The sequence below is a fragment of the Ailuropoda melanoleuca genome, chromosome 6, assembly GCF_002007445.2.
Source record: "Ailuropoda melanoleuca isolate Jingjing chromosome 6, ASM200744v2, whole genome shotgun sequence".
Lineage (NCBI taxonomy): Eukaryota > Metazoa > Chordata > Mammalia > Carnivora > Ursidae > Ailuropoda > Ailuropoda melanoleuca.
This window is the reverse complement of record NC_048223.1, coordinates 67,699,442-67,721,881: the sequence shown is the minus strand read 5'-3', so window position 1 is coordinate 67,721,881 and position 22,440 is coordinate 67,699,442. Positions and strand designations below refer to the sequence as shown.

The 22,440-nt window shown below is 40.4% G+C and overlaps 1 long non-coding RNA gene across 1 annotated transcript in view; it reads left to right on the top strand.

The window, feature by feature from the left end:
- The first annotated feature begins 3,400 nt into the window (after positions 1–3,400).
- LOC117802684 overlaps positions 3,401–22,440 on the top strand; it is a 40,922-nt gene continuing 21,882 nt past the window's right edge. Inside the window, exons 1-2 of the long non-coding RNA XR_004626135.1 lie at positions 3,401–3,528; positions 4,823–4,974. This is a non-coding gene — a long non-coding RNA (uncharacterized LOC117802684). The remainder of the gene's footprint in view (positions 3,529–4,822; positions 4,975–22,440) is intronic.

The window sequence follows — 22,440 nt, the reverse complement described above, 5'->3', positions numbered from 1 at the left end:
TTTAAGATTTTATTTATTTATTTGACAGAGAGAGAGAGAGAGAGAGTGAGCACACAAGCAGGGGGAGCAGCAGAGGGAAAGGGAGAAACAGACTCCCCCGACAGACTCCCCCCGAGCAGGGAGCCTGACTTGGGGCGTGATCCCAGGATAGTGAGGTCATCACCTGAGCCAAAGGCAGATGCTTAACCAACTGAGCCACCCAGGGGCAGGAGAGAGAATCTTAAGCAGGATCCATGCCCAACTCGGAGCCTGATGTGGGGCTTGATCCCATGACCCTGAGATCATGACTTCGGCCAAAATCAAGAGTCAGTTGCTTAACTGACTGAGCCACCCAGGTGCCCCAAGATTGTACTTTCTTGGGAGATGTCTTTCTCAAAGGATGCTTAGTAAATATTGCTTGGTGGTTTATGATTCCACCAATTGGGGATCAAGTTCCCTAGGAACAAAATACATCCCTGGGGCATATTTGACTGACTTGACAGTAGTACATGTTTCCTTGGGGGAGTGAAAGGCTTTGAAGCCTTCTTTTGAAAAACCAATCAACAAATACCAAAAGCCTCGCCCAACTAGGTGCTCTATTACAGCAGTTCAGAGAAAGCATGAAAGAATGCAGTCTGATCTGTAAGTGGACCAGCAGGCATCAAGGACAAAAGAAGAACTGAGAGGATACCAGTTCTGGCACTGGTTCTGACAAAACACTGTGTGACCTTGAGTAAGTCATTTCACTTCTTGGAACCTCAGTTCCCTTATTTATAAAACGAAGAACTTAGTTCAGATGGTTTACCACTTTACTTCCAGCTTTTTAGAAAAATCCATGAATTTTAAAAATTACAATTACATGACAATAAGTAATATAATTTCCAACTGTGAAATACTGCAGAGCATCACAAAAGACACTTTCAAATGTATTTTTAAAAGCAACATGTGAAAAGAACACTCAGTAACATGCATACAATGATATTTGATTTCTCTTTTGTATCTGTGTTGTCTCTACCTAAAGCAGATTATATTGACATTTCTTGAATACAAATCATTGAATAAAGCGAGCTAGACTCTTGTTTAAAATGTTTACCATTATTATTAAGTTTCCAAAGTGTTTTTTTAAGGAAAAACTTTTTAAAAAATTCTAAACATAAATTATCATGCACCAAAAGTGCCACGTATTGCTGTTGGGAAAAGCAAAACATGACTTGAGTTAACTACACGTTTCAACCGGACCTGCTGAGGTAATTGACAACCAACATCATAGCGGGAGAAATTCCTCTGAGGCAGGAGAACTTTAGTTTAATTAGATAATTAGCCCTGGTCAGCCTATAATGAATGCACAGGCAATTAGCAATGAATTTGAGCTGCTAAAACCTATTTTTCCTCTTTTGTGTCCCTTTGCTTTCATTAACAACTCTAACTACTGAACAATTTATATCTTCACACTAACAATCAACTTTATTATCATCCAACTCTTTGCAAGCGATAAAGCAATGAGACCTGACTGTTGGTTGCACAACATTAAGTGATTATGTTAAGTAATGCCATTTATTTGCCTAGCTGTCCCACTGCTATATTATGTCAAACGAATAGGGTTCTTAAAAGCAGTGCACACTTCTTGATTTTTATGATTGCTTTATTTGTCAAATCCAAGCAACTAGTAAGAGATGTACCTCAATTTGGAGTTCTTTCTCTGTGGCTTTCAGTAGACTTGAATAAAAGGAAACAGTTGTGTAAATCTACCTAAAACAAGACCCTCAAAAAAAGAGACTTCTTAAATTTTAAATTTTATTTTATTTTATTTTTTTGTGGCTTGAAGATTCTTATGTTTGGAAGCTCTTGAAGGTGCTTATGATGCATTTCAGTAAGTGAAAGTCCTCACTTGGCCATCTTTTCCTGTTTGAGGACAGTTTTCAATCTCATGGACAACAGAGGAACCATTTTGGCTTTTCCTCACATCCCTCTACTGCAAGTCTTTTTCATCCATCTGACATTTCTTGGGGGAAATGGCAGAGAAAAATGAAGAATAAAGGGGAGTGAGAAAGTTAGGAAGAGAGTTTTCAGATATGGAAGAGCAGAAGTTACCAAATTGTGCAGGTCCTAAGAATGAATGGTACCAAAGTGTAAATGTCAGGAAGACATTTGGGATGCTCTGGTTCTGAGCTTGTAAACTGAAACATTCATTATATTTCAATCGGAAGTGGGTTCTGAAATATGGCCATTAAAAATTTCTACAGGAAGATTTAACATCTACAAAGAGATATCCTTTGCCATATCAGAAACCATTCTGATTCTATTAGAACTTACGGAATCCTTAATATACAGAGTGTTCTTGTAAAAATTGCTCTTCGACATATTAATAATCTAACAAGATTTGGGGGATTAAACCTAATGTTAAAATATTAGTGAGCCGGTTAACAGCAGCTTAGTAACTATTTGAAGAAATATATTGCTTACTTTTAAGCGGAATTAAAAACATGTAAACAGAAATCTTATGATTGGAATATGAACATTGGCTTATAATTTCTTATCTTGAGACTTCCCATCTGGCTGGTCTTGGAAATAATTTTTTCCTTTCTTTCCCCAGCAATAACTAGCAATTAGAGTTTCAGAAATGCCAATTTTAATCAAAACTCTTATTTCCAAAATAGAAAAACTTACATGAACTATATAAAGCCTCTTCGTTTTATTCAATCGGCTGTTTTGAAAAAGTAATTTAAATAATTCAGAGCCAGAATTATGATGTTCCAGAAACGTTAAGAAAATAGTGTGAATCTTTCCAAATTATGGTCATTTTTACTCGTACCATGGGCGCAGTAATTTCACTGGCGTTAGTGTTTACATCCTCCAAATATCAACTATATAGCAGCTAGCTCTTAACAGAGTAGGTTTTCTCAACTTGAGCACTACTGACATTTTGGATTGGCTAAGTCTTTGTCGTGGGGGCTGCCCTGTGCATTGTACGATGCTTAGCAACATCTCTGGCCTCTACCCACAAGAGGACAGTGGCACCAACTGTCCCCCACTCCCCAACCTGAGATAACCATAAAGATCTCCAGATGTTGACAGAAGTCCCCAGGCTAGGGGGCAAAATCACCCCCCGTTGGTAATCAATAATATAGAATAAGACCATGGCAATTTCTTCCTTTAAAAGCATTTCAACATGAACAAAATGAAGTGTGTTGAATTTGGATTTCTAGATAGTCTTCAATAAGTCAAGTCTTAATAGAAAATGAATGAGAGCCTTCCTGACCTCCGGTTTGGAGTGGTTTTGGGGGTCACTGAAAGAAAGCTCCCTCTCCCATATTGCGCCTGGCTTTTCCAAACGGCATGCTATAGTATTGGAAGTTTGCACTCCTGTTTGCTCCTTTTGTTAAAAATATAAATATTCTCAAGAGGATTGTCCTGTACATTAAAATGGAAACTTTAGTTTTCAGCTAAAAACTAGCATGTTATTAACATATATATACCTACCTTTTTCCTTATGAAAAGGTCCTTCTGGAAGAGGACACTGAAGAAAATATCCTTGGGAATCAAGAGCTGGTAGGTAAATGAGAGTCAAGCACAACATCTGGGAAGAGGAAGGGTAAAAGGGAGGAGGTGGGAAGCACTAGAAAGATCCTCTAAACCTCATTTTTAATGGGTCAGCCTGAGTTACTCTTGCCATATTTCAGTGTTTGCTTTTTCTGCTACTCCCTGTATCTTTAAATCCCCCCCTGCCTTTTTCTTTGTTTTTAAAGATTTTATTTATTTATTTGACAGAGAGAGAGCACAAGCACAAGCAGGGGGAGCAGCAGGCAGAGGGAGAGAGAGAAACAGACTCCCTGCTGAGCAAGGAGCCCAATGTGGGGCTCATCCCAGGACCCTGGGATCATGACCTGAGCCAAAGGCAGGCACTTCACTGACTGAGTCACCCAAGTGCCCCAGCCCCTCCTCTCCCTCCCACCTTTTTTATTTATTTATTTATTTATTTTTTTTTTTTTAAAGATTTTATTTATTTATTCGACAGAGATAGAGACAGCCAGCGAGGGAACAGAAGGAGGGGGAGTGGGAGAGGAAGAAGCAGGCTCATAGCGGAAGAGCCTGATGTGGGGCTCGATCCCATAACGCCGGGATCACGCCCTGAGCCGAAGGCAGACGCTTAACCGCTGTGCCACCCAGGCGCCCCTCCCACCTTTTTTAAAGCAGCAAAGACTAGTAGATTGTATGGTAGTTGTTTTTTAATGTACTTTCTCTGCCACTTAGGGTTTGGTATCCCAAGTTAATTTTGAAAAGTTATGGGTAGATGAAATCTAAAAGTCTAGAGAAGGATTGACTAGATTACCTGGCCTCTAAAGGTACCCTCCATGCTGACAGAGGAGGGCTGAGCCCTGTCAAGCCTGCCTTTCCCTCCATTGCTAACACATCAGTGACTGGCAGTTTCAGGCCTAGAAGGTGGCTGCCTGGTCCTTCCAGCACCACTCAGCAGGTACCATAAAGGATGGCCCTGCGGGTACACTTTACAACCTCTCCTAGGTAGATGTTCAGGTGGATGCTCCATGTAAACAAACCCACTTTCTAATGATTAAAATATTGCACCACTAAAAGGAGCTTTCTTAACCATGGAGAGACATGAAGATCTGTCTGAAGGCCAGCATGCTGAAACTGATTCCAGGGTGTTTTCCTACCTGCCTTAGTAGCTCCTCACACTGACCTTCCACGTAGCTGTAGGACTTCAGTTATTTATGCTGGGTATTTGTCTCGTTGGCTTTTCTTACGGAATTACTGCATCATGGCACTTGGACCACGACCAAACTTCTAAGTATAGGTTCTGTTTATTTTGGTTTTTCCCATCCAGTGTCACTTGCCTCTTCATTTCCTGATCTCTTCCTAAAACGAGGAGGCTAAAATACATCGCAGATCACAGCTGGATTTGGACACCAGGCATCTCCTTTGCAGGGACTTGCGTGGAGCCTGATTTATTTATGTAAACATTTTGCTGCTCACTAGGTAAGATTATGGGTTCCTTGATTAGTTTCTCATCTTCTACCTCTAGTGGTTAATCCAACATGTTTTCAAAAGTCCAACTAAACATCAAAGTTTGTTTCACGAGTTTTTACTTCCAGGCTGTATAGCTTAATATTCTGCATGGCCCTCACCATTTTTTTAAGCTTCCTTATCTCAAACTGGACTAAATGTTTCCTCTTTTTTAGTTTTGACTTACACATGTTATATAAGCAGTTGTCTTAATATTATATCTGGCAAGTTTCAGATTGGTTCCTTTTGGCCTAATTTTTCCAATCTCGCATAATGTTTTTACCTTTCTTCACTCAATTTGGTTTTCCTACAAGGTTTCACATAGAGATAGTGTTTTATTATTGATACCAGTAACAAGAGTACCTTAGTACTGATGGCCATATGAGTGTTCACCTTTGAATAATTTGCTTTAGCCTTTTTTCTCCTTAAAATGTAGGGATCTATGAAAATGATCCCAATCCTGCTTTCAGACACCGAGTTTCCTTGTTCCCCTTAAGGTTTGGTTTGCTTGTTTTTTACAATTACCAGACGTTTACTATGGTGTTTCCAACTCTAATAGGTATGCATGATCTCATATAGAGTTGTAATTACAGACAAGGTGAAACACTGAATAAAAGTTTAAATCGTTCCAAAGGAATAAAATTCTTACTGGATTTTAGGAAATCTAGGAAAAAATCCTTAATGATTTTGAATTTATGTTATCTTAAATTACCACTTATTCTTTATTGTGAGCTATCCTGGCCCTGTTTATTCAGACAGACGTTTCTAAACTACTACCGACAGACAAAGGTGAATAGAAATCCAGGGACTGAATATGAAAACTGTCGACCCAAACTCAGTTAACCCATCTTGACCATGTCCAGGAATCATGCCATACAATTTTCTTTGGATTATATTTCTATGAACACACACAGTTTAGAGAAACATGCTACAGAAATTATCTGGTGTTGTCAGCAAACAATCATGAAATACCATAGACCAGAACAAGCGCTCTGTTACTTTCTTGAAACTCTACAGATTTTGCAGCAATTCCCTAAATTATATTACTGATAGAAAGTACTTTAATAAGTTGTTGACCAAAGGAACTTCCTATAAACATTTCACAAGACAACATTAGATGGAAATGTATTTATTTTAAGATTTTGAACCTGCATGATTTAGTTCCTTGAAAAACTTCTGCCTCAGGCTATGTATTTTACTGGAGTTGATGAATATGGTCACCAAACCCATAAGAGATCAAGTGGCAGAAGGCCCAGGGTTCGGCTAGAGGGTAGGAATCCAAGATGGTGTCACCCGGGCCATTTCCTCACTGTGGGGGGCAGGGATGGGAGGGAGAATTCATGTATCGGATTATACATTTCTTGAGGACAAAGACTACATCTAATTAACATATTCTTAGCAGAATTCAGAATGATACCATGACTATCTTAACACACCTTAGTGACCGTGGGGCCTGTTGTTTTTGCACTCTTTCAAGCAAAGCAAATTCTGGAATACACTCCCAGAAGGAATGGTCATTGGGAATTTTCTGGGGAAGTGAGGACAGAGATGCTGCTTTAATGTGTTCTTTGCCCAAGTGATAGAGGAATGGATTCTGAGTTGCTTTCCTCTTTTCACTTTCTATTAGAATAGGGGGGTGGGGATAAACAGTTTTATTTTAGGTTTTGGAGCATCAGGCATGAAGCACTAAAATGAACTGTCAAAGAAATAAGCCAATCTAAGAATCTGTGATTAGTGATGGCATTGTCCCTTCTCCTCCTCTTCGTTCCCTGGTCCGGGGTGCACTTCGGGCAGCATGCCCGACCCTGGCTGCAGACATCGACCAAGACGAGAGCACTGTTGCTCTGTGTGTGTTACTGCCAGGGAACAGCTTTACTGGATGCTGGAAGGGGTCCCAGGAGGAGACTGCCTCTGCTTTACACCTTCAGCTGGTCCTTTGGGTCCCACGGGGAAGCCGGGCACTCTCCTGGATCCTTGTACTGATTCATCATGTGGTTTGGGAAGGCTGCTCAGATGGCCAGGAGTGGACACTGGGAGAACGGAGCCCAGGCATGACAATTTTGATTTCCCAAGAGACTCGATCTAATTAGTCCTTATACTACCTTTGTAAGAGAGGGGGTAAGTGCCAGAAAGCATCACCATGGAATTGAGCACGTCGATTGTTAGTCATGGTGGAGACCTTGGGAACTCAGGTTTCAGTTACCATACCTCTACGAGCTGGGTGTGGTTTGGGAGATAGCACCCTAGTGCGCATTTGGGACCGGACGGCAGTTGGGGTACCCCTTAGCCTAATGGTTCCCCTGTGTCCTGCAGATGAACTCAGTTGTGCTGCGTCTGTGGTCTGTTCTCCCATTCACCTTCCTCCTGCCTCAGTAACCTCACACCTACCCACCCACACACCCAGGAATGCTCGCTCGCTCTCACTCTAAGCTCAACATTTGGCACATTTCTTCTAGAGACCCTCTTCTCATTTTGGTTTTAGTGCCGCCCTTCCATCCTGTCCTTAAATCTTTGCTCCTCTTGGATCCCCTCGGTGCTTGCTATTCGCTACTCGGCCCTTAAATGGTGCTGTTTGGTTTGGAGGGCCCTCCTTGCTCTCTCCTGGGGAATGTCAGTCTTCTTCGCCTCTTTTTCCTTGGCCTAATGTGTTTCATCCTTAGTCTTCCTCCAGTCATATTTCAGTGTTCCCCAAACTCCAGTTCTTACGCAGGGGCCCCTTGGTTTTCAGGAATGAATCCTGTGAGAATATAATTTGAAAGGGACCCAGCTTTTATTAAATAACCGATTTGTGAGAAAGAATACTGTACTCAACTCTGTGGGGAAATAGGGGACATCCGTCCTGGCAGGGTCATTATGATTCTACCCCATGCAGGGGCTGGAATGAAACCAGCGGCAGGCTATGGGGATTTGTACAGCCTCTGTCACATGTTAGTAAAGGCAGGTAGGGGCTCACAAGATACATCCAAGTCACCCCTAAGCAAGATGTGTTCGAAGAAGCTTTTCTGAGGATGTGCAGCTTAACCCAGGTCTCCTCAAAAGAATTGGGAGCACTTGATGGAAAGGAGAGAGCAGAGGACTCCAGTCAGAAAAACCTGGACCAAAAGTTCAGCCTGTGTTCTCCCGCTTGAGTGTCTGTGGAAGAGTCACACATTTTTCTGTGTGGCCTTGTGCACGGTGTACCCCACAGAGGCATTGAGTCTGGCTTGCTTGATGGCATTCTCTCAACATTCTGGCAATCCTGCCTGAACTGTCCCACGGAGCATCTCCTCTTTTAATGGCTTCTCCCCCGATACAGTCAGCAGTGTGTGTTCTCTCCCACACAGGCTTTTGTTCTCCTGTTCGGCTAAGCCCACAGCTATGCACTGTAGCTGACAGCCAGGGACAGGCAGCAAATCCCTATTTATCACGTTTTATTTTATTTTTTATTTTTTATTTTTTAAAGATTTTATTTATTTATTTGACAGAGATAGAGACAGCCAGCGGAGAGAGGGAACACAAGCAGGGGGAGTGGGAGAGGAAGAAGCAGGCCCATAGCAGAAGAGCCTGATGTGGCTCGATCCCACAACGCCGGGATCACGCCCTGAGCCGAAGGCAGACGCTTAACCGCTGTGCCACCCAGGCGCCCCTATCACGTTTTATTTTTAAATGTACAAAATGGACTTTCAGTAATGGTGCAGTTTTTTTGCTATAAAGCTAAAACAAAGAGAATTTTCTGCCTAAATGAACAGGATTAGCGAAAATGAATTTTCCATTTAGCCATAGTCTCACTGTATGTCTTCATCCATCATAAAGAATGTAGGAAGCCCGGTGGACACAACTCTTTTTATTTCGGCCCTTTGGCATCCGGCTTCTAATTATTTAATTCACAAAGTACACTTCATACCGCAGTGTTTATTTTGTCTGCAAAGGCAGATCTTTTTGATATTTCTTACTGGTTGCGGAATTTTCAGCTTAGCAGGTGACTGTTTAGCCTGTTGGAATCACATTGCTATAGCAAGAAATACTGTTGGTGGGGATCATAGATGTATATAGCACCTGACTTCTAGCGCCTCCAGTGTAGGATTTGGGACTCTGCTTAGATTTCTCAGAAGGCGTGGAGGTGGGGGAGGGGGAGGGGGTGGGATAAAGCCAATCATTTTATACAATGTAGGTGGTGAGGAAGATGCTCGGAGTGCAAAGTAAAGCTCTTGGTAGACTTTTAAAAGTGACTCATTTTACTCGTACCAAGTTGCTTTGAAATAAAAAGGTGGTCCTTGGGTACAGCAGCTCCCTGGGCGTCAGAAGAAAGATGAGGTAATGATGTATCGGTCAGAAAAGTAAGTAATAATTTTGTTTTACAATCATGATTCATAGTCTGGTAGTTCTGTCCTCTAATAATAGCATGTACTTGGAAATTTTGTTCTTTAAATTATTTAGATAATCTCAATGACAACAGGCTTTCCCATTTACATGCTTCATTTCCCAGGTATTACTGGGGAATGAAATTCTCCTTACAAGAACATTTGCTAGAAAATCCATTAAAAACAGGAAAATCCACCATGGATTTGGTAATTCATTCATTCATTCAACAAACGTCCACTCCATGTGTTAGGAACCCTTCAATGGGCAAGCAATAAGATGTTGCAGGACCCGCAAGACTCCTGTTTGCACGGAACTTATGTTCTAGAAGGAGGAAGTAGACAAAACCAAGGAACGAGATAATTTCAAAGCACCCTGAGTGCTGGGATAAAGCTAACATAGTGTCTGTGACTGGATGACTGCCTGAGTCTGGAAACTGTGCAAAACGCTCTTGGTGAGTGTAGCATTTGAAAGGGACCCAAGGACGAGGAGGAGCCAGCCGTCTTAAGATCTGGAGACAGCGTTCCTGGCAGAGGTTCTAAGGCTGGAGTGAGCTTGGTAGCTTGTATAAGCTTTGGGGTATACTCTTGTAGTGTATCCTGAGGATAATTTTTTTATTAATAATTCATATCTCCTGGCTTTTAGACCCTCTCTCTTTTCCTGGTGGTGTTCCTTTTCTGTTGACCATCTCAGTGGGTCATCCTCAGAGAACCCCTCCATCCCTTCTTACTGGAATAGCCGAGAAAGAACCAAAGCAGTCCTGGATGGACAGATTTGTTGTTATCAGCCGACTCCATTTATACAGACATTACGAATAGGGATGAGGCAGCAAAGAGGAAGCTATGGGTTCTTAGAGTGTTAACCTGTATGGATCTGTTCCTTTCTCCTTGCCTGTGTTTTAAACTTCAGCACTGAGGTGTGGGTCCAGATGTTTGGAGTTAATGTTTTCCACCTCCTGTCTTGCCCCTCTTCTCATGCCAATTTCTTTAGCCAGGAACTTTCCTTTGTTAGTTTTTAGACAAAGTGACTGATAGCTGGGTTAATAGTTAAGATGAGTAGACCCGTACAAGCTGCTCTGTTTTATGCTCTTGGACACTAAGTAGATATGGTCTTGAGTACGTGTATATTCTGTCCCAGATTTTTCTTCTCCTCTGGTTTGTTTAAGGGGCTGTTATCATGAGAAAAAGTTTTATTTGTTTATTTATTAGAGATTTTATTTATTTATTTGTCAGAGAGAGGTAGAGCACAAGCGGGGGAGCGGCAGGCAGAGGAAGAAGCAGGCTCCCTGCTGAATGCGGGACTCAATCCCAGGACCCTAGAATTATGACCTGAGCTGAAGGCAGACACTAACCGACTGAGCCACCCAGGCGTCCCAAACACAAAAAAAGTTTTAAAAGGCCTTGTGACTTGAGGAGTGTCAGATTTAAATCCACAGAAAGTGAGCAAATTTATCCCAAAATTCCCTTGGCATTCATTTCTCAGGAAATGTTAATGGATGAAAGCTATTCAAAAGTTTTTCCAAGACTTTCGATATGTGGTAAATATTTAGGTAGTGCCTGCAACTAAGATTCGTCAATATTTTAAAAAGCAATCAAAGGTTTTCTGCTTTGTTCAGATGCTACCATGTAATGTAGTTGTAATGCTAACACCCCTGGACCTGACTCTTCTGATAGTGCTGCCAGAATATTGGACAGTTGATAAAGAACCAACTGATCAAGGAGGTGTGTATGTGTGAGTCAGTGAAGATAAGTGATATTTTACTGTGAAAATAGTACCTAGTCACTGTTTCAAAACTGAAAATCCCCATCTCTTTCACACCCACCAGTGTGCTTCTCCTCTATTTAATATTTCAAATAAAAGAGTTTAGCTCTCCAGGGGCCTCGGGACTTCCCCGGTACCACAGGGTGTGATGTGTCTTTTCACACCTCTAGGCTGGGGAAACCCCACACTGGGCAAAGGGCCAGTTTTAGAACCAGCAACTCATTAAGGAGATTCGGAATCTAAGGAACCACAGAGACAATTAGAGGAAGGAGGCAAATACAGGGACACAGTACCTGAAGCTGGCAGTCTGACCAAGTTAACGGTTATCTTACTATCTCAGAAAGAGGCATGGGGATCGGTGAATGAGGCAGTGTGGAAATTGGGAAAAGATGTTATTCTGCATATGTAAAAAGGACTTTCATGAGTGACAATCTTTGGGAGAAGATAAGGCCATTTATTTTAAATGATTCAAAGAGGTGGCATATGAGCTGAGAGGAAATCATTTTCAAAACCTCCTGGTCACACCACTTAGGAACAAAAGGCAGCTCTAACTATGGAGGGCCCTGGGTTATCCTCCAACTCCAGGTGCAGGAACGTCTTTCAGGGGTGCCTGACTGATGGGACCCCGACTTCCATCCGGCCCTTGTGGTGCTGGAGTGCCCATTGTTGGACATACGTGGGTGAGACAGCCATCCCTTGGCTGGACAGTGCAGTTGGTAAGAAGGCTCTTCATGTCGAGATGAAATTGCCTTTCTCTAATCTGCAGCCAGAGTTCTTCCTTTAACATACAGCATGTCTTCTCTCTTTTTTTCTCATGACTCATTCCAAATATTTGAAGACAATTAACCATTTTATAACTTCTAAGTTTTCATGTCAGATGCTTCAACTCTTTTCATGTTTACAGCTCTCACTGTTCTAGTCATCCTTTTCTAGACTCATTTAGTTTATGGAGGTCCTTCATGAAACCCAGGGCTGGGAATGGAACATCATCCTCTGGATAGAGTCACCTCAGGTTGAGAACTGTTTGCCTTTTTATGGCACAGGATGTGGTTTGTCTTGGTAAACGCACTGTGTCAGCTTGAGAAGAATGTGTGTTTTGCTGTTGTTGGATGAAGCAGTCTATAGATGTCTGTTACACCGGTTGATGGTGTCGTTCAGTTCAGCTGTGTCCTTAACTGATTTTCTGTCCGCTGGATCTGTTCATTTCTGATAGAGGGGTGTTGAAGTATTTAACTTCGAGAGTGGGCTTATCTCTTTCTCCTTGAAGTTCCATCAGTTTTTGCTTCATGTAGTTTGATGCTGTATTGGTAGGCCTATATATACTGAAGATTGTTCACTTCTTGGAGAACTGACCCCTTTGTCATATGTAATGCCTTCTTTATCCCTGTTTAATTTCCTTGCTTTGAAGTCGGCTCTGTCTGAAATTAACGTAACTACTTATGCTTTCTTTTCATTAGTGTTATCATGGTGTATTTTTCTGTATCATTTACTGTCAATCTATATAGTTTCAATCTTTATAGTTAAGGTGGGTCTCCTGTAGACAACATATAGTTGAGTCTTGCTTTTAAACCATCTGACAGTCTCTGTCTTTTAATTGTACGTTTAGACCATTGATGTTCAAAGTGATCATTGATGTAGTTGGAATAATATCTACCATATTTTTTTTACTGTTTTCTATTTATTGCCCTTATTCTTTGTTCTTATTTTTGTCTTCCACTCTTTTTCTGCTTTTTGTGGTTAAAATCGAGCATTTTCTAGAACTCCATTTTATGTCCTTTCTTAGCATATTGTTTATACTTCTTTTTTTTTTTGGTAATTGCCCTAGAGATTACAATATGCGTACACAGCTACCCAAGCCCACTTTCAAATAATGCTATACCACTTCACAGGTAGTCTGACTACTTTATACTAGTGAAAGAATCCTGATTCCTTCCTCTCATTTTTCTAAGTAAGATTTTATTTATTTATTTGAGAGAGAGAGAGCGGCACATGAGTGGATGGGGGGGCTGGGGGAGGGGCGGAGAGGGAGGGAGAAGCAGACTGCCTGCTGAGCAGGGAGCCCAATGCTGGGCTGGATCCCAGGACCTCGGGATCATGACCTGATCTGAACGCAGATGCCCAACTGACTGAGCCAGCCATGTGGCCCCCTCTCATTTTTTATATCATTGCTGTTATACACAAGCACACATAATTGAATATATTGTTGCTAATGATAATAATTATTAATATATTGTTATTATTTTGAACAAAATGTTATCTGTTAGACCAATGAAGAATAAAAAATAGAAGTTCTTATATTATTTCATATCTCTTTTTTGATGATCTTCCTTTCTTTATGTAGATCTGAGTGTCTGGCCTATATATTTTCCTTCTCTCTAAAGAATTTCATTTAATATTTCTTGTAAGGCAGGACTTACTGGCAACAAATTTCCCCCATTTTTGTTTGCCTGAGAAGGTCTTTATTTCTCCTTCATTTTTAAGAGTATTTCACAGAGTATGAGATTCAAAGTTGGTTGTGTTATTCTCTCAAAACTTTAAATATGTCACTCCACTCTCTTGTTGCTTGCATGGTTTCTGAGAATTTGGGTGTAATTCTTATCTTTTTTTTCTCTATAGGTAAGGTGCTTTTTCTCTCTGGCTTCTTTCAGAATTTTTTCTTTCTTTCTTCTTTTTTTAAATTTTCTGTAGTTTTAAAATGATATGCCTTTTCTTCCTTCCTTCCTTCCTCCCTCCCTCTTTCTTTTTCTTTTTCTTTCTTTCTTTTCTTTCTTTCTTTCTTTCTTTTCTCTTTTCTTTTCTTTTCTTTTCTTTTCTTTTCTTTTCTTTTCTTTTCTTTTCTTTCTTTTCTTCCCTGTTTGGAATTAACCCTGATTAGTGTTCTTTGAGCTTTCTGGATCTGTGGTTTTGTGTCGGAAATTAATTTGGGGGAAATTCTGTCATTGTTTCAAATATTTCTTCTGTTTCTTTCTTTCTTCTCTTTCTGGTATTCCCATCACACATTTATTACACCTTTTTAGTTATCTCACAGTCCTTGGAAATTCTGTTCTTCCCTACCTCTCTGGCCCCCCCCATTTTTTTGGTTTCTATTAAGATATCCTCAGCCTTAGTGATTCTTTCCTCAGCCATGATCAGTCCACTAATAAGCCCATCAAAGGCATTCTTCATTTCTGTTACAGTGTTTTTGCTCTAAAGCATTTCTTTTTGGTTCTTAGAATTTCCATCTCTCTGCTTACATTGCCCATCTGTTCTTGCATGTGGTCTACTTTATCCATTATAGCCCTTAGCATATTAATCATGGTTGTTTTAAATTCCTGGTCTGATAATTCCAACATCCCTGCATGTCTGGTTCTGATGCTTCTTTATTTCTTCAAATTGTGTTTTTTTGCCTTTTAGTATGTCTTGGAATTTTTCTTGATAGCTGCACATGATGTACTGGATGACAGAAACTACTGTAAATAGGCCTTAGTAATGTGGTGGTGAGGTGTAGGGGGAGGGGAAGTGATCTGTAGTCAGTGATTAGGTCTCAGTCTTTCAGTGAACCCATGCTTCTAGACTGTGAACTTCACAAGTCTTTCTCAGTTTTCTTCTTCCCCCTTACGTGGGATGGGATGACTAGAATAGGCTAGAATCAGGTACTTTACCCAGGTCAGTGAAACTTTGATAATAACCTATAAGGTTAGGCTCTGGTTAACTAGTTTCTCCTGAAACTAGTTGCTGGCCTTATTAAGAAGCACGGAGTGTGGGACACCTGGGTGGCTCAGTCAGTTAAGCTTCTGCCTTTGGCTCAAGTCATGATCCCATGATCCTGGGATCGAGTCCTGCATCAGGCTGCTTGTTCAGCAGGGAGCCTGCTTCTCCCTTTCTCTGCCATTCCTCCAGCTTGTGCTCTCTCTCTCTGACAAAGAAATAAAATCTTAAAAAAAAAAAAAAACAGAGTGCTCTGGTGTATTTCTAAACGGTTCTTTTCCTGTTCCCTCTCTCTCCAGTCTTGGAGCAGTTTACCCTGTGCCCTCCCACCTCTTAAAGATCCAAGAAGAGTTGTTGATTTTTCAGTCTGTTCATCTTTTTACTTGATGTTAGGATGCAGTGGTGACTTCTAAGTTCCTTACGTGTACCAGAAACAGGAAGTTTATTTGCCTTTTATAGATACCCATATTGCCCTGGTGGTTTATATTAAATTTGTCATGTGAGACTCATTTGCTCTTATTATTTATTTTTTAATTTGTTTTAATATGAGCCAGCTTCGTCTTATACTATATCGGCAATAAAAAATTATATATATGCATGTGTGTGTTCATATTTTATACACATTTACATATATATGTAAAATTTGTTGAATTCTAAGCCAATTTTTCAATTTCCATTTTTAGCATTATGAAGTATAGATGCGATAAACATGTTTTTGTTATTTCTACCCTGAGTCATTAATACAGATGTGTCGATGGGAGGCGTGCAGCACACAACAGGTGATATCCAGTCATTAATTTGCTCTGACTGTTAAACTACCCAACTCTTCAATATCCTCTGGGCTCTTCCCAGCACCTGCTACATTTTTCCATCTTGTCTGCAAGGCTATCACAAGTGGTGTTAAATGCTTTGCTGGAGTGAGGATACATGAATTCCATGACGTTTCCTGGTCTGTTTATTAAAGATGAATTTGTGGATTCTTTTGGTCCCTTTCTGATCTTTGTGGATTCTGTTGGTCCCTTTCTGAACCCAATATTCTCCTAGTGACCATCACTTTATTTTTTAAGTGTTCTTTTTTTTTTTTAAGAAACACAACCTTTTTTTTTTTTTTAGATTTTATTTATTTGTCAGGGTGGGGGGACTAAGCAGGGGGAGCAGCAGGCAAAGGGAGAAGCAGGCTCCCTGCTGAGCAAGGACCCAAATGTGGGACTTGATTCCAGGACCCTAGGATCAGGACCGGTGCTGAATGTAGACACATAACCGACTGAGCCACCCAGGCATCCCTTTATTTTTTAAGTGTTCTAAGACACGTCAGGACATAACCCAGTTATTGTCTTGATTTTCCTGTTACGCTTAGTTTTATGACCTTAGGCAAGTCAGTTTGTCTCTTTTACCCTCTGTTTTTTTAAATCTGTAAAGCTATAACCTTGATTATTTCCAGAATTTTATAATTTGGAGCCATCTGTTTAACACCCTATTCTAGAATTTTTCTAGAAATGATGTGATTTCTAGATTCGACTTTTTCCTCTTCTACTATGTACGTTCCCTTTCAAATCAGAGACTTTGATCTATCCTCAGTCTTTCTCCTTCGTTTCTTAGATGTCACTGACTATGGTGCTCTGGTTACATTTGAAATGTTATTTACTCTTCTTTGTGTGTGTGTGTGTGTGTGTATGTACGTGGGGACACATGGGTTATAATTCTTCTCACTTAACAGTTATTTTCTAATATGTATCTTAAATTTCAGTGCCCTCTTTTTAAAAAATTGTTTAAGTTTTTATTTAAATTCCAATTAGCATACAGTGTAATATCAGTTTCAGATGTACAATGTAGTGATTTAACACTTACATACTACACCCAGTGCTCATCACAAGTGCTCTCCTTAACCCCCATCACCTGTTTCACCCATCCGCCCCCCACACCTCCCCTCTGATAACCATCAGTTTGTTCTCTATAGTTCAGAGTCTGTTTCTTGGTTTGCCTCTCTCTCTCTCTCTCTTTTTTCCCCTTTGCTAGTTTGCTTTGTTTCTTAAATTCCACATATGAGTGAAATCGTATGCTATTTGTCTTTCTCTGACATATTTTGCTTAGCATAATTCTCTCCAGCTCTATCCATGTCATTGCAAATGGCAAAATTTCATTCTTTTTGATGGGTGAGTAATATTCCACTATATACATACATACCACATCTTCTTTTTTTTTTAAAGATTTTATTTATTTATTCGACAGAGATAGAGACAGCCAGTGAGAGAGGGAACACAAGCAGGGGGAGTGGGAGAGGAAGAAGCAGGCTCATAGCAGAGGAGCCTGATGTGGGGCTTGATCCCATAATGCCGGGATCACGCCCTGAGCTGAAGGCAGACGCTTAACCGCTGTGCCACCCAGGCGCCCCATACCACATCTTCTTTATCCATTCATCTATCAATGGACACTTGGGCTGTTTCCATAATTTGGCTATTGTAAATAATGCTGCAATAAACATTGGTATGCATGTGTCCCTTTGAATTAGTATGTTTTTATTCTTTTTTTAAAAGGTTTTATTTATTTATCTGAGAGAGACAGAGATAGTGAGAGAGAGCACAGTGGGGAGGAGAGGGAGAAGCAAGCTCCCCATTGAGCAGGGAGCCCGACATAGAGCTCGATCCCAAGACCCCGAGATCATGCCCAAGCTGAAAGAAGATGCCCAACCAACTGAGCCACCAAGGGGTCCCAGTATTTTTATACTCTTTGGGTAAATACCTAGTAGTGTGATTGCTGGATCATAGGGTAGCTCTATTTTTAACTTTTTGAGGAACTTCTACACTGTTTTCCACAGTGGATACACCAGTTTGCATTCCCACCAACAGTGCAGGAGGGTTCCTTTTTCTCCACATCCTCGCCAACACCTGTTGTTTCTTGTGTTGTTGATTTTAGCCATTCTGACAGATTTGAGGTGATATTGTAGTTTTGATTTGTATTTCCCTGATGATCAGTGATGTGCATCTTTTCATGTGTCTGTTTGGCCATCTGGATGTCTTCTTTGGAAAATGTCTTCTGCCCATTTTTTAATTGGATTATTTTTTTTTTTGGGTGGTAAGTTTAATAAGTTCTTTATGTATTTTGGATACTAACCCTTATCAGATATGTCATTTGCAAGTATCTTCTCCCATTCCATAGGCTGCCTTTTAGTTTTGTTGATTGTTTCCTTTGCTGCGCAGAAGTTTTTTATTTTGATGTAGTCCCAATAGTTTATTTTTGCTTTTTTCCCCTTGCCTCAGGAGCCATGTCTAGTAAGATGTTTCTACGGCTGATATCAAACACAACACCGCCTGTGTTCTCTTCTAGGATTTTTATGGTTTTAGGTCATTCAGTGATGTCTTGGTGGTAACTGCCTTATCTTTTCCCATTTGAAAATTGTTCTTTTTGGTGAATGGGAGAATGTAAAACAGTACTATCCTAATTTGGTAACTACCCTTATTTGCTGCTTTATCCTTCAAAAGATTGTTGGCTACTTCAGTCTCCTCATCATTTCACTTAAACTCTGCCCACCACTAAACAAAAGAAACTTTTTGATAAAGGTTCACCACTACCGAGGATATTCTAAAGAACTTGCTGAAGGCTCTGAAGGAAATGATGAAAAAGTTCTCCATGTTTTAAGCAATAGCAGCATCCTTAGGATAAATGTAACATTGTCCAAACTACATGTCTAGAACACTTTCTAGGTTGAAGAGTTTTGTTATATTTGCTTAAAAACCAGTGGTGGTGCTTTCCATCAATCTCCCAGAGAATCCTGAACTGCAGTCTCTGCATGTTCTTTTTTTATTTTTAAGATTTTATTTATTTATTTGACAGAGAGACAGCCAGCGAGAGAGGGAACACAAGCAGGGGGAGTGGGAGAGGGAGAAGCAGGCTCCCAGCAGAGCAGGGAGCCTGATGTGGGGCTCGATCCCAGGACCCTGGGATCACACCCTGAGCTGAAGGCTGACACTTAATGACTGAGCCACCCAGGCACCCCTCTGCATGTTCTTTTACTTGGTCTGGAAAACAGCACTTAATTGTTATAATTTTGATATCTAGGATTAAGTCTAGTTTCCACTCAGCTTTTGATTTAATCAGTTCAGACCTGAGTCATTTGGATTTGAAGGTGTCACTGAACAGAATGGGCCTTAATTAGCTTCCTTGGGAACCTGTCCCTTCCTAACCTGCATGATTCTAGGTTTCTTTGACAATCTCATTTGGTTTCAGAAGATTTTGGTGTAAAAAATAGATTTGAAATATAAATATATGAAATCATCAGTTTTATTTTTTAATTTATTTTTTTAAATGATTTTTTATTATATTATGTTAGTCACCATACAGTACATCCCCGGTTACCGATGTAAAGTTCGATGATTCATTAGTTGCATATAACACCTAGTGCACCGTGCAATGCGTGCCCTCCTTACTACCCATCACCGGTCTATCCCATTCCCCCACCCCCCTCCCCTCTGGGGCCCTCTGAAATCATCAGTTTTAGAAGTGCATGGAAAACTGTTATAAAGATAGAAATAAAGTGGTTTGCTCCATCTAGTTGGGAGTGTTGTCCTAAGTCCTTTTGATGCCTAGTCTTGCTAAGGCCCTGTAGGCATGATAAACTTGGGACAAAAATTTGCAGTGTACTTTTTCCCCTTGCCAAAGTAGAAAGTATTTATTTAGAGCCCTTCTGGGATATTGTCCTCATGCAAGAAGGAGTAAGTGAGGGGGCATTTTTAAAGCAACCCTGAATTGGGGTTCAGAGAAGGCAAGGTCACCAACCATCGGAAGAGATATTTTAGCTCTGGGAATCCGGGTATTAAGAATGATGCATGATTTTCTTTTGAAAGATCTTCTTAAATAATAACCATGCAGCTGTGCACCACAACTTTGTGTCTGGGGGAAAAAATGTGTGTGTGTCATTTTAGGTATTTAACCACATTTAAAATCATTTCTATAAAAGATAATTTATGATAAACCATTGAATAGAACCAAATACCATTTTTCCAATTTATTACATATATCTGTATCTGGATGTATTTTTGTATGTTCACAGCTTTTTCATCTCTCCATATAATTTGTGCACAGGACATATTATATCTTAGTTTATAGGAATAAAATCCCAAAATTGTAGCCAGTTTTTTACAGGCAAATCTCTTTATTTCTGTCAAACTATTTTATGATTTTCATAGTTCTTCTTTAAGCTTTCGAGGCTCCTTTGCCTGTGACTTTAGGAACAGTGTGTGTCCCCTCTTACAATTAATGAGGTACCGCATTGTAGGCGGTTGTGGGTGGCTGAGGGGAAATAGAGAATCTTTAAGTGGTGAGCCTGAAGAGCCTCAAAGCCTTCTTTCACCACGACTGAGGTTGGATTTTCTGACCACGTGGATTTCAGAATACCTGGTTCTGCTAAGGCCGATGTGGCAGCATGCAGTATGATGGTAAATCAGCTTGAGTTTATCAAAGCATTGCACAGTGTCCTCCAGATAACTGGGAATTGATAAGCACTTGATGCTGCTGCTGGTTAAATAAGCTTCTGAATGTAAATTTAGAACCTGGGACACATGCTAATAGGGATAGTACCTTGTCAGTGAGCATGCTTTGGGCTCTCAGAAAACAGACTGTAAGTCTCTTAAATAAGGAAGGACTTATTATCACGCATAATAAAAAGCCTAGAGGTAGGGCAGTTTTGAGGTTGGTTAATTCAGTGTTTCAGCAATAGTGTATCAAGACCCTAGTTTCTCTTTTGCTATTCTCGACACGTTGGCCTTTTCCTAGGTTTATACCCTCATGATTGCAAGATGGATGCTGATGCTCCAGGCATCATATCCTCATCTATTTTCTTTGAAATGAAGAAAAGGAAAGTTTCTCAGTTTGTGTCTTATAAAGGAAGAAAACTTCTCCTGAAGGGTCCTTAGGAGACTTCCCCTCATGAATCATTGGCCAGAATTATGTTGCATCCTTATTCTTAAACCAGTTAGTGGGTTGCCTCGATGGCTTAGTTGGTTAAGCCTCCTACTCTTGATCTCAGCTCAGGTCTTGATCTCAGGGTCATGAGTTTAAGGCCCACATTGGGCTCCGCGCTGGGCATGGAGCCTACTTAAAAATAAAAAACAAACAAACAAAAAACCCCAAACCAATTACTGATTTAGGAAGTCAAGTTATTATGATTAGATTAGATTAAGAGTTACCCCTGGACATTTAAAGGGGCATCTTCATTGAGTATATGGTCATACATAGGGTGAGCAAGATCAAGGCTTAATTAACACAGGTGAACTGGGGCAAATTGTTATAGGATGGGCAACCAATAGTGTCTGTTACAAGTGCTTTCTCTTTGAACAATATACCTCCTATCTCACTTAATAAAATGATTCTCAGACATCGGAAGTGAAAGGATGATTCTTTTCATGCCATACCATCATTGGAAACAAGTTAGAAGAACTCTGCATAAAAAAATAGAAGTCATATTTCTGCTTCTCTGTAACAGCAAAAAGAAAATTTTAACTTTTTCATCAAGATAGAAAATGAAAACAAGAGAACACTGAAGGCTCTATTCATTGACCACTCAGCTGCCATTTTCACCCTCTTTGCTTTTTCTACCTTGCTAATGAAACTTGATCTCTTCTGGCTGCATCATGATTCTCCAGGCTGATCACAGTAGTCTGATAACCAGATGCACACATTTCCCGTTTTCCTCGATGGTAGCAGGAGCCATATGATGTAGCTCTGGCCAACAAGTAGAAATCCTCTGGGGGTGAGGCTTCTGGGAAAGGTTTTGTTTCCTTGATAAATGGGACAAGGGTTAGAAGAGAGCTTACTGGGGCGTCCTGTTCTCTCTTCTTCCTGCCATGAATGTAAATGTGATGTTAGGTGCTCTGGCAGCTCTCTTGACAACATGTGATAGCAATCATGGGGAAAAAACTTCACATTAGCAAATGGTACAACAAAAAGATAAAAAAAAAATCCTAAGTCAAAAGACCAAGGCTTTAACTACCTACTTTCAGATTTCTGCCTATGTGAGATAACTTCTCATTGTTTAAGTGACTGGAGTTGGTCATGCCATTGTTTGTAACTTAATGCATACTGACTGGTACAAAAGCAATGAACAATATTTTATGTGGTTTCTACAGCTATCCCCCCCCCATCTCTCTTCCATTGTAACTTTACTCTGACTCTGGCTTCAGAGAGCTTGAATAACTTGCTCACAGCTATACAGCCTTTCAACTACCTCCCTCTCAAGTCACTTCATTCTTATATGCCCTTAACAGTTTAGGATCTACTCTATGCCTCTTTTCTAAACCCTTTTATGTTTTTTTTTTTTTTCCCCAGCAAGATTTGAAGCTCCTTCAGAACAGAGTCTGGGCCTCATATTCTTCTGGTGTTGATTCATATACTCAGTGTAGAGGGGGTTCTCAGTGACAGGGAATTAGGGAAGTGAATGAATACTGTGACTCCCCTTCTTTATCTCAGCCCAGCAGGGATGGAAGCAAGCAAATGACTTATCTTTAGAAGATACACACTTACCACGTTTTTCCTTTCTAAGCAGGAAAACAGCAGCATGAAATACTCTGTGGGGACGATTTCAGGTTACATCACGAGTCATAGGAAGTGGACATTATTTGAATTTGGTTACATCTCAGTATTTCTATTCTTTATGAACAA